The sequence below is a fragment of the Malus sylvestris genome, chromosome 2 (assembly GCF_916048215.2).
Source record: "Malus sylvestris chromosome 2, drMalSylv7.2, whole genome shotgun sequence".
Lineage (NCBI taxonomy): Eukaryota > Viridiplantae > Streptophyta > Magnoliopsida > Rosales > Rosaceae > Malus > Malus sylvestris.
This window is the reverse complement of record NC_062261.1, coordinates 21,572,735-21,585,075: the sequence shown is the minus strand read 5'-3', so window position 1 is coordinate 21,585,075 and position 12,341 is coordinate 21,572,735. Positions and strand designations below refer to the sequence as shown.

At 38.4% G+C, this 12,341-nt stretch overlaps 1 long non-coding RNA gene across 1 annotated transcript; it reads right to left on the bottom strand.

Moving 5' to 3' along the window:
* Positions 1-3,382: 3,382 nt before the first annotated feature.
* LOC126604058 (uncharacterized) lies at positions 3,383-9,255 on the bottom strand. The gene is made up of 2 exons (XR_007616475.1): positions 8,923-9,255; positions 3,383-6,149 (listed from the first exon to the last, which is right to left on the bottom strand). It is a non-coding gene; the product is annotated as an uncharacterized LOC126604058 (long non-coding RNA).
* Between the last annotated feature and the right edge of the window lie 3,086 nt (positions 9,256-12,341).

Genomic DNA, 12,341 nt, shown 5'->3' with positions numbered 1-12,341 from the left:
CATTGATACTTCTATAAATTTGCATATCATTATTTTCATATATATCGAAATTCTGAACACTGATTATGTGCAGTAAAATATCCACGTGAGGGAAAGGCTTTGTAAGAACCAAAATGTGGGGAGCACATAAAAAGAGGACTCGGTCTACAAATCCCCCTAACAAAACAGCATTTACTCACTTACTTCCCATACAAAAACTCCCTTCTCAAAAGGAGGTTAGTTTCCTACTCATTTTCCCACCCTTCGTTGTCCATCAGATATTTCAACCAGAGATCCAAATTTATAGGAAAATCAATCTAATACCAATTAACACTAACAAAGACTACGGCTGGTTCAGGTCGGGATCCTGAACCGAAACCCCCAACCTAAATCCCAAACCAAAACATTTCGGGATGGGATTTTATATCCCAAAACCGAACCGAAACTATTCAATTCCTGAAATTCGGGATTCTCGAAACTGTTTCATGATTTTCGGGTCACTTCAGGATTGGGCGGAATCAATTCTATCTGTAATCAAGTTGTTTGAATGCAATGCTAATGTAACCAGCTCATCTGTTTTGATAGTTTGTTAGCTTTGAAGAAATCCACAAACTTATATTGTGGCTTGGCAGTACTCTGTAGAAGCAGCAGAGCTACAATGAGCTCTAGAGTTTGACCTCCAAACAATGATATTGCCTGCACTACAAAAAATAAAAAATAAAAGATCAATCGACAGTGCGCAAACTGCATACTTAATGCAAATCAAGCTTTTTAAAATTGAGAATTGCAAACAGTTCTATGTGCTTTCATAGCCATGCTCCCTAGAAACAAAATGAAGCATAGTTTGATGCAAACAGCGGAAAGGATAAGCAAATTGATTACACAGTGGTTCATCTTCATCATCCTTTATTCACAGCATATGCCAATCCATATCAAAGCATAAAGTTGAACAATTTTTATATCCAACCACTACCAGACTACACCTACACTACAATGCTAAATCATGAAAAGGGAAAGAACATTGACTGGCTTTTTGCGCACTCTTACATGTAAATCATAATCTAACAAATATAGGTGAATGATTCATTAACAAATATGTTTGTATGCAAGTGTCTACTCCTGAATGACACACCTCGACCTAAATCAGGGCATGCTGGTCGTCACATGAGGGTGACGTAGCCATGTGCACAGTGCGAAGCAATAGAGATATAAGGAATTACGAATAAACAAAAACCAAATCAACTAGAGTACTAGATAAGATAAGGTGCAAGAGTGAGATTAAGTGTGAAATACACAACCAGAGCATAAATAGCGTAAGTGCAGTCAAGCAGGAAAAGTGCTAATTATACAACACCTAAGGGTGATCCTACATTTAGGATGTTCTGTCAGAACCACCGTCAAAATCCTCGTGATCCACCAAAGCACTTCTACCTAGAACCTTGAGGGGCGCAAAACAGAAAGTGTGAGTGGGCAAAAACAAAGCTTTTCAAAATCATTTCATTTCTTAAAAGTTCTAACCCCTCGCTGTAAAACTTATATAATTTCCCAGAATATAATAATAATAATAAGTTGTATCAGAAATAATACTCAAGATGAAAATCCATAGAAGTATACCATGTCAAAGTATCTCAATGCAATGCCATAAGTAATCTAGGCAAAATTTATCAATGTCAAATATCGCATCAGCCAAATCCCTCTAACTCAATCTGCACGGCTGAGTATATAGCTCATAACTAATCTCAATTATATCAAATCAAATCCTGCACACGAGTCGGAACCACCTAAAGTGGTTTGTATGACAAGACTAGGTGTAAAATAAATATGCTATAGTGCTACGATCACTTTAAAGTTGTGCGAAAAATCACGGGTCACCTACGAGTCGGAACCACCTAAAATGGTCTGTACGACAAGCTTGTGCACCTAACTTTGATCCAAGGTGAGCATATGGTGCGAGAGGTGAACATCACGTGAAGGACTGTGCCTTAACTCTGGGCGGAAGCACTAACACCAGGGTGCAGGTTTATGAGTTCTCAATACATCACATCATATCTCACATAACTGAAGCAATCTCCTATCTTTAATTTATGAACTTACCTGGTACTTACCTATGCTTTCGCAACACCAATCATAAATATATGCAACTACTAATGCATAATAAAATACTTTGCATGGCATTTCAAAACGTATAATCATTCAAATTCATTTTCTGGGAAAAATCTCAAGTATATAGGTATATACGGAAAACCAAAAAGCCCACTCACAGATATGTCGAAGTGTCGCAGCCCCCGAACCTCGATTGATGGTGCTTGTCCTCATGATAGGGCTCACCTATATGCGAAATAACTGAATAAACGTTATTTCAAGCACATACACAAAACTAGGAAATAACTTCTCATACATTGCTCAAATGGGGTATTTGAATATACCACCATGACCTACTCAACCTCAGGAACATCACCATATTTTTAGAAGAAAATTTCATGACCTCACACGCCAGCCAAGGCACGGCCAGATGCGCGGCTCACGCGCAAGCACGTGGCTGGCACACCAAACTGATTCCTTAACAGCGTTAGGGAATATTCCGTCAAAAATCAGAATATGTCGTTGATGCGTAAAATAAGTTAACACACAAATTAAACCCTCTTGTTGACAATTGTAGTATATGTATAAGTAGGGATCGTTCTGGACCGGGGATTAGGAGGGCTTGCTAATAACCTCTCACTTGACTCAAAAATATAAGAAGAAACTTAAAAACACAAAAGTAGGCTTTAAAACACTAAACTAGACTCAAAGAGTTCAAAACAAACTTAAGCACACTTTGATACAAGAAAATAAATGGGGGGTATTGGTTTTGGTTGTGATTGAGATAAAAAGTAAAACTAAATATATGGTTGATGGATTAGCTAGAGATCCATTCTTTACACATGACACACTTGTACATGAATTGATTTCCAATTGCTTTTCAATAGATTATGAAACTCAACACCCCAGATTAACCGTGATGCACTAATTAATCCTCAGATTTTCCTTGATTTATTGAATTGGATGAATGCATACGACAATCCAAATTATTCTCCAAAAGTCCTCTACATGAATGCATAATAGAGATACAATCAAAGATCATTACGTTCTATGAAAATCATAAGTGTTAACGAGGCATTCGTAACTATGAATGCATGATACGTTTGCCAAGAATTCAATTAACGCGATTGTGACTAGCAACCTTCACTACCAATGAATATAAACTTGTAACGATTAGGTGAAACTCATTTATATCCTAGCATCAAATTCATGCATGAAAACTAAATATGCATCCTTAATCAACATACAAGAATTTGTTTTGAAGAAAGTAGTTAATTGAATTGCATTCACAACTTATTAAATCACAATTGGAAGAAATCTATTCATATCTCAAGCATGTTCATGGCTTCGAACTTCCCCCTAGCTAAGTAAGGTTTTAGTTCCTCATACTTGCAATTAAACAAAAACAATTGATATTAAACATAGAAAAACAAAGTAGAATACACCTAGAATGCTCCAACAACTCCAATGGAATGGCTAGCACAACTCCAAGCACTCCTCCTTCTTTGCAAGCAGCGGCACTAGAGGTTTTGGACGGTTTTGGGTGGTTTTTATGGTGTAGAATGGATGGGGAATGGTATGGAAAGGTTTAGGATTGATGGGTGGTGTGGCTAGGGGTGGTTTTTGGCTAAATTTGGAGAGAAAATCTGTTATCACTTTGATGAATATGGAAGGTGGTATTTATAGGCTTGAGATAGGACCACTCCATTTCCTTTGCATGTGAGCTTGTGTGGGTGTGTGTTGGCATGTTTCCTCTTTACATTTACACACACATGCTTCATCATTTCAACCACAACACACACACATTTTCTGCCCTATTTTCCTTTACATTTACACACACATGCTTCATCATTTCAAGCACCAAACACCCACATTTTCAGCCCATGTTTCTCCTTTCCTTTGCATGTGTTGTGCCTTCTCTTCTAGCTGTGCATTTCCACTTGCTCCAAAGACAAATGAGTGTAATCATAACCCCATTTGCTGCTGAGTGTTGATGACAAAGCAAAACACAAAACAAGTGCCTTTTATTAGCCAAATCTGCTTAGCCCGTTTCTAAACCTTTCAGTGTTAAAATGCCCATAACTTCTTCTAGAAAAATGATATTAACAATCTGTAACTTGCTCCAGAAAATAGACATCCGTAGCTTTCCAAGCATATAAGGCTCATTCTCTCATTCATTCGGAGCTGTTCGTAACATGCTTCCAAAGTCAGCTAATCTGCACAGGCAGTTTTGACGAATTTGTTGGTTGTCCATGTTTCTCTTTTGCACATGCCTTTGTTGCTGTTTTCTTCTTTGCATGTGTGTGTTGTCATCTTTGTTTCTCCTTTGCACATGACATGTGCTGTCCATGTTTAGATCCCCTTTGCATTTGCACACACTTGCTTCATCATTTCAACCACAAAACACACCAAATTCCTTCACCTTTGCCATGAGTTTTGTCTTCACTTTGCATGTGGGCTTCTTTGCATGTGTTTTCTCCCTCTCTTGCCTTGAGTTTGCATGTGGGCTTCTTTGCATGTGTTTATCCTTGCAATTACACACACACACGTGCACACACAAAAGCCCAAAACGTCCATCCTCATGTCTCCATGTTTGCACCATCCAATCTTAGCCCAAAAATGCTCCAAAGTGCTCCAAAATGCACCTTCTTGCATCCTTGGCCCAAAGAACCTACAAACACACAAAAATGGCTTAAACTACTAACATAACTAAGAACTAAGAACATAAATGCACGAAAACAAACATACTAAGTCGCATAAATATGCTCCTATCAAATTCCCCCACACTTAGCTTTTGCTAGTCCTCGAGCAAAACAAAGAAACAAAACATAAGAACAAAACAAAACCTAAACCTTCCAACATTTACCTTAGGGATTTTCAATGCAACATGACATGCAAAAGATCATCATAACCACATATTTTGGCCTTCCCTACCCTTGAGCACATACTTAATCATAGTCACCACATACTAGTTCACATATAACCAATTAAAACGATGTTTTGAATGTAGTAACATGCCTTAGAGAATTTGCTCAATTCCTTACAAGATACACTCTTATTTTCACTCTGATTTTCTGACTACTCACCCTACACTAGGTGTATGTGAGAAGATTGATGTAAACATGAAAACGAACACTCACATATGTTTATAGCAAAGAAAGTAATTTCTGGAGTTATTAAGCATGTATAGATATGATCTCATGACTGGAATGCTACTACTTAGATGCGAGAACCAGGGACACCATATGCTCGTACCAATCCCAAACTCCACATATTGAAACACATAACACTCAAGATTGAAGTTAAGGGTTGTAACGGGGTTAGGGTTGATTGGCTAACAATGAAAGGTAAGGAAACAAACGTTTTTAAAGCATAATAAGCAAAGTAATGAAATTGATGCTTAGAATTCCCTTTGAATGCAGCAACTAACTTTAAACACCATGAGGTTATTCATTCAACTTTTTAGGGCCGATTTCAACTTTTTGGACCCTTTCTACAACAAACAACACTTGTGAGCCTTTCCTCACTTATTTCAAACTCTTTTTTTTTTTTTTTTTCTAACCCGTGCCTTATTACTTTCTTTTGGCACACAAAACACAAAAATCTCATTCCCCCACACTTGTTTTCTGCATAAGGACAATCAAAAGGAATTCATTTTAAGTCATGCTTCATTATGCTTTAAAAACAAGGATATGGATAGTCCTAATCTAGGCTAGGTAAGGGAAATGTGGTTTAACAAAGAAAACAGGCTAAACAAGGCTCAACAGGGTTAAACTTAAACAAATATGCACGGGATAAGCTTTTTGGCTCTAGTTCACTACACAACTTCATCTTGAATATGTGTTATGCAAATCAATGTCATGCTTTGAATGGAACGGGCATAAGTTCTAGTATTTGGAACTAAATGATGAAACGCCTTCTAAGTAGCAACCAAGCAAAGAATGATGAGATCATGCAACGACTTTAGAAAACAAAAATGCACAGATTAATAACTCTCCAAAGAACGTATTAGGCTCAAGTCTCTCAAGGTTGTAGTGTTAGTTTGAGTTCCTTCCTTCAAGCATGTTACAAAAACTGATTTTTTTTTTCTTTGTGATTACATGTGAATTCGTAAACTATAACTATAACCAAGCATAAATCAAGAGCATATCAAACTTCCATCCATGTTTATAACTTTCTTTAACAGTCATGCAATTAACAAACCAAATCCTCATTATTGTGTTGGAAGGTACCCTAAGACACAAACAAACACACAAAAACAACTCTTTTTGGCTTTTTCAAAACAATTTTTTTTCAAACTTTTGTCAAATTTTCGGATTTTTATGTCAAAACATACTAACATGCTTAAAAACACACTAAAAACACTTAAAACAGCAAGAAACAACATTGTAAGTGATAGGTGAATAAAATCCCACGAAAATCATGCAACAGCAACTTGTTTACCCCCCCCCACACTTAAATCTAACATTGTCCTCAATGTTTCAAACATAAACTCACACAAAAGCAAACAAACAAACAACGAGGAAACATGATAAACATGGCAAAGTAAAAGCGACAGAGAGGAGGGTTAAAGAACACAAACACCTGGTTTTGGAGTCGGAAATTCCTAGGTCTTCTTTATTTCCATGGGTTGCCTCCATCACTAATGAGAACTCTAGGCATGCCAAACCTAGCAAAGATATTAGTTTTCACAAAATCTGCAACAATCTTTGAATCGTTAGCCCGGGTGGCTTTGACTTCCACCCATTTGGAAACATAATCAACAGCTAGCAAGATAAAAGTGAAAACAAAAGATGGAGGGAAAGGACCCATGAAATCTATACCCCAATGTCAGAAAACACTATAATGCAAATAAAAATAAAATAAATAAATAATAAGAAACAAAATAAAGCAATTGGACTGAAAACTTCCCTAGTTTGCAGTAAAACCAAGCGATGACCCCCCAAGCTAAAATTCTGCAATCAACTTCAAGGGTGGAAATAACCAAAAGTTCCTGCAAAGAAAAAGAAATAATTCAGTTAAGTAACGCAAAATGTAAATTAAGAAATTGCAAACGAAAAATTGAAAATCACGATAAAAGACAATGAAAAGAACTAATAAGTGATCATTGGTCGTGCTTGTTGACTTTCCACAGCTTTCCTCTTGAACGGGGTGACACTTAGCTTTTTACTTGCAAGTGATGATTTGATGATATTGTACGGCGAAGCTTTGCTCTTTGGTGATGTTGCAGTTCCTTATTTGTTCTCCAAGCAGATGTGGCAGCTTCTCTAGTTCTTCATCTCAGACTCCTTCTGCTGGGATGATTGTGCAAGCTGCATTCTTCTCTGCTTGTTTCTTCTGTACGTTGTCTCCACATGCTGCTGGTATCATTTTCGCTTGCCTTATCTATTCTTCAGGTAGATGTGGCAGCTTCTTTGGAAGTACATCAGCAGTGGAAGACGAGTACTCGAGAGCAATTTCTCCATGTCCTGCAGGTTAGAACAAAGACAAGGAAAAGGACATGGAGAATGCATGATATGAGATACTCTTGCTTTCAACCTTTATGATATGAAATACTTTTGCTCTGGATGGGTTGTTTGCAGGGGTATCCCAGGGAATGAGGAATACAGAGTGACTCGAGAGGGTTCTTTGGGAATGCATTCTCGGAGATGAAGAAATGCTGAGAGGGTGTGCCTTTGCTGTGGAAGGCGAAGGTAAATACTTATAGGACTTTTCTTCACAACCGGAACTATTCTCTCACTCATTGTCGGCAGCCGGTGGATGGATGAATAGTACAAATTACGCGCTTTCTGACAAAGCTGCCCGTAATTTCCTCAAAGCTGCCAGTTGCATGTGACGAGTGACGACACGTCTGGACAAATTGATCTTTTGAAATCCGGGGTTTGGCTCGTGGTTTCTGAGCAAGCCCATTTTTTTTAGAAATGAAATGCCTCTTTTGAGAAAAGAATCCGGCTTTTGAGAAAGGAAACTCCTCTTTTGAGAAAAGAATCAGGCGTTTGAGAAAGGAGCCCCGACTCTTCGATTTGCGAGAGGACGCTTCAACAATTTCTAAGGAGCGCCTCTTTGATTTCTTCTTTTTATAGAGGCGTTAATTTTGCTCCACAACACACTTGAGCTCCCTCCTGTAAACACCCCCTTCTTGCAATTTCCAAAATCTTAATCTGTCCGATCTCTTCTTTCTCAACACCTTCAGAAAATGTCTGGCCCTTCCGATCGTCGTTTTGACTTGAACATTGGTGAAGAGGCAGCTCCGCCTTCACCAGACAACATATGGCGCCCATCTTTCATATCCCCTACTGGTCCTCTCACCGTTGGGGATTCGGTGATGAAAAATGACATGACCGCTGCGGTGGTGGCCCGGAACCTTGTCACCCCCAGAGATAACAGACTGCTTGCTAGACGGTCTGATGAATTGGCGGTTAAGGAGTCTCTGGCTCTTAGCGTGCAGTGTGCGGGTTCTGTGTCCAACATGGCCCAACGCCTATTTGCTCGAACCCGTCACGTTGAATCGTTGGTGGCTGAAATACAGAGTCTCAAAGAGGAGATTAGAGGTCTCAAGCATGAAAATAAACAATTGCACAAGCTTGCACACAGTTATGCCACAAACATGAAGAGGAAAATTGACCAGCTGCAGGAAACTGATGGTCAGATTTTACTTGATCACCGGAGGTTTGTGGGTTTGTTCCAACCGCATCTGCCTTCGTCTTCTGGGGCGGCACCGCGTAGTGAAGCTCCAACTGATCAACCTCTGATACCTCCTCCTTCCGTGGCCCCGCCGACTGCTGAAGCTCCGCCGACTACTGAAGCACCACCTGACCAATGAATGCTATTAGTTTACACACCTTTTTAAAATATTTTTACTTTTTTTTTTTTTTTTTTTTTTTTTTTTTTTTTTTTTTTTTTTCAATCAATGTAAAATATGTAAATCAATGTAAAAAGACTTTGTTTAACCTTCCCCTACACTTAAACTAAATAACACAAACTCACATAAATCAACCATATAACACAACTAACTGAACAAAACAAAATGAAAGCAGTAAAGATAAGGGTGTAAGAATGCAAATCTGATTTGGTTAGCGATTCCAAAGTCTCCCTTCGTTGAATGCTTGGGTTGCCTCCCAAGAAGCGCTTGATTTAACGTCTTTAGCCGGACAAATCTTTCCTTTAAACTCCATTCAGCTCCAAAGCATGGAATTTATCTTTTAATGGGAGATGATACTTGAAATGATTCGGCAATGGTTTAAATTCAAGAGTGGGTGCCTGAATCATCAAATCAGAAACATGTTAGTATAAATTAAAATTAGAATTGGAGAAGATGGCTTACTTTCTTTTTCTGACACAAACTCAATGACAAACACCACATTGTTGAACATTTCCGGGACTTTGAACTTGGCCAGGTTTACTATGATGGTTGTGGCTTGTCCCGTGTCATCAAACTCAACTGCTTTGGGCTTGATTGTCTCATGCACAGCCTCTTGGATGTATTCTTGATATGCTTCAACCACTTCATTTTCTTGAATCCCTTTTCTTGGTGTGCAAGGTTCTTTGAACGTTTCAATACCATCGGGAACTTGTTTTGGTGCACCAAGAATTGGGATATCACTTTGCACCTTTGGAAGAGCTTCCACAATGTCTTTTTCACTCTCTTTGATATTTGGAATCAAAAACCTGCAAGGACAAAGGACATTCGGTGGAATAATGTTAGAATGAAGTGAATTTAGAACTTCCTCACCTGAGTTGGATGACATAGGGATTTGAGGAGCTTGCAGCAAGAATTCTTCTAAACTGCCCAGGTCGTCCTCCTCCTCTTCTGCTTGCAGCAGCAATTCATCCATGTTCGGGCTGTGTTTGGATGGTTCTGGGACAGCTTCATCCTTCATGTCACCTTCCAAAGTGATGGCTTCATCGATTTCACTTTCTGCCTTTGAATTTGCAATGTTTGAGTTGGAAAGTTCACTTTGATCTCGAATTTGTGCCATGAATTCCACAATCTGCCCAACTTGCATATCCAATTCGTCCAATCTTTTGACTCGGTCTTGCATCTCCTGGTTTTGATTTTCTACTCCCTGATTCAAAGAGGTGAGTAACTTATTAAGTGTATCATTATCCAAGGACGTACCTGAATTGAATTGGGTTGATTGTTGTGGTGGCTGTGACGGTTCATATGGCCACTGATAGAACTCTTCTAATGGCGGCAATTGTTCTTCTTTTCGTAAACCCTGCGCCACAGAAATTAGTCCTTCAAGAATTTCATTATAATTCATGGGCATACTTTGATTTGATTGGAATTGTTGTGGGGGATGCTGTGGTGGCTGCATAGGTCTTGAATAGAACTCGTCTTGCTGCCAATATCCACCTTGTTGAAATTGTTGAGGTTCATCCCACATATAATCTGAATTACCTCTCCAATCTGAATTGTAAGCGTTGGAAAATATGTTGCCCCTTGTTTGGTTATAGCCTTGATATCCCCAAACATCTTCATTGGCAGAAAATTGAGGACTTTGATATCCTTGCCCATAGGGCACATCAAGTGTAGGGACACTTGGCATTGTGGTCCGTTCGACATTATGAGTCAATTGAGCAGTGAGCTGTGCCAATTGAGCTTGAATGGTCGCAAGTGCCATGTCTCGCTCCATTTGTACCTAAAATCAAAGAAAGAAAAATAAATCAAATATCAAAAGTAACACAAAACAAGGAAAACAAAACTAAGTCAGAAACTAAAACAAAAACAAACTAAACAAAAAGAAAAGAACCAAGGGATTAGCAAAGTTGCTAATCCCCGGCAACGGCGCCAAAATTTGATGCGTAAAATAAGTTAACACACAAATTAAACCCTCTTGTTGACAATTGTAGTATATGTATAAGTAGGGATCGTTCTGGACCGGGGATTAGGAGGGCTTGCTAATAACCTCTCACTTGACTCAAAAATATAAGAAGAAACTTAAAAACACAAAAGTAGGCTTTAAAACACTAAACTAGACTCAAAGAGTTCAAAACAAACTTAAGCACACTTTGATACAAGAAAATAAATGGGGGGTATTGGTTTTGGTTGTGATTGAGATAAAAAGTAAAACTAAATATATGGTTGATGGATTAGCTAGAGATCCATTCTTTACACATGACACACTTGTACATGAATTGATTTCCAATTGCTTTTCAATAGATTATGAAACTCAACACCCCAGATTAACCGTGATGCACTAATTAATCCTCAGATTTTCCTTGATTTATTGAATTGGATGAATGCATACGACAATCCAAATTATTCTCCAAAAGTCCTCTACATGAATGCATAATAGAGATACAATCAAAGATCATTACGTTCTATGAAAATCATAAGTGTTAACGAGGCATTCGTAACTATGAATGCATGATACGTTTGCCAAGAATTCAATTAACGCGATTGTGACTAGCAACCTTCACTACCAATGAATATAAACTTGTAACGATTAGGTGAAACTCATTTATATCCTAGCATCAAATTCATGCATGAAAACTAAATATGCATCCTTAATCAACATACAAGAATTTGTTTTGAAGAAAGTAGTTAATTGAATTGCATTCACAACTTATTAAATCACAATTGGAAGAAATCTATTCATATCTCAAGCATGTTCATGGCTTCGAACTTCCCCCTAGCTAAGTAAGGTTTTAGTTCCTCATACTTGCAATTAAACAAAAACAATTGATATTAAACATAGAAAAACAAAGTAGAATACACCTAGAATGCTCCAACAACTCCAATGGAATGGCTAGCACAACTCCAAGCACTCCTCCTTCTTTGCAAGCAGCGGCACTAGAGGTTTTGGACGGTTTTGGGTGGTTTTTATGGTGTAGAATGGATGGGGAATGGTATGGAAAGGTTTAGGATTGATGGGTGGTGTGGCTAGGGGTGGTTTTTGGCTAAATTTGGAGAGAAAATCTGTTATCACTTTGATGAATATGGAAGGTGGTATTTATAGGCTTGAGATAGGACCACTCCATTTCCTTTGCATGTGAGCTTGTGTGGGTGTGTGTTGGCATGTTTCCTCTTTACATTTACACACACATGCTTCATCATTTCAACCACAACACACACACATTTTCTGCCCTATTTTCCTTTACATTTACACACACATGCTTCATCATTTCAAGCACCAAACACCCACATTTTCAGCCCATGTTTCTCCTTTCCTTTGCATGTGTTGTGCCTTCTCTTCTAGCTGTGCATTTCCACTTGCTCCAAAGACAAATGAGTGTAATCATAACCCCATTTGCTGCTGAGTGTTGATGACAAAGCA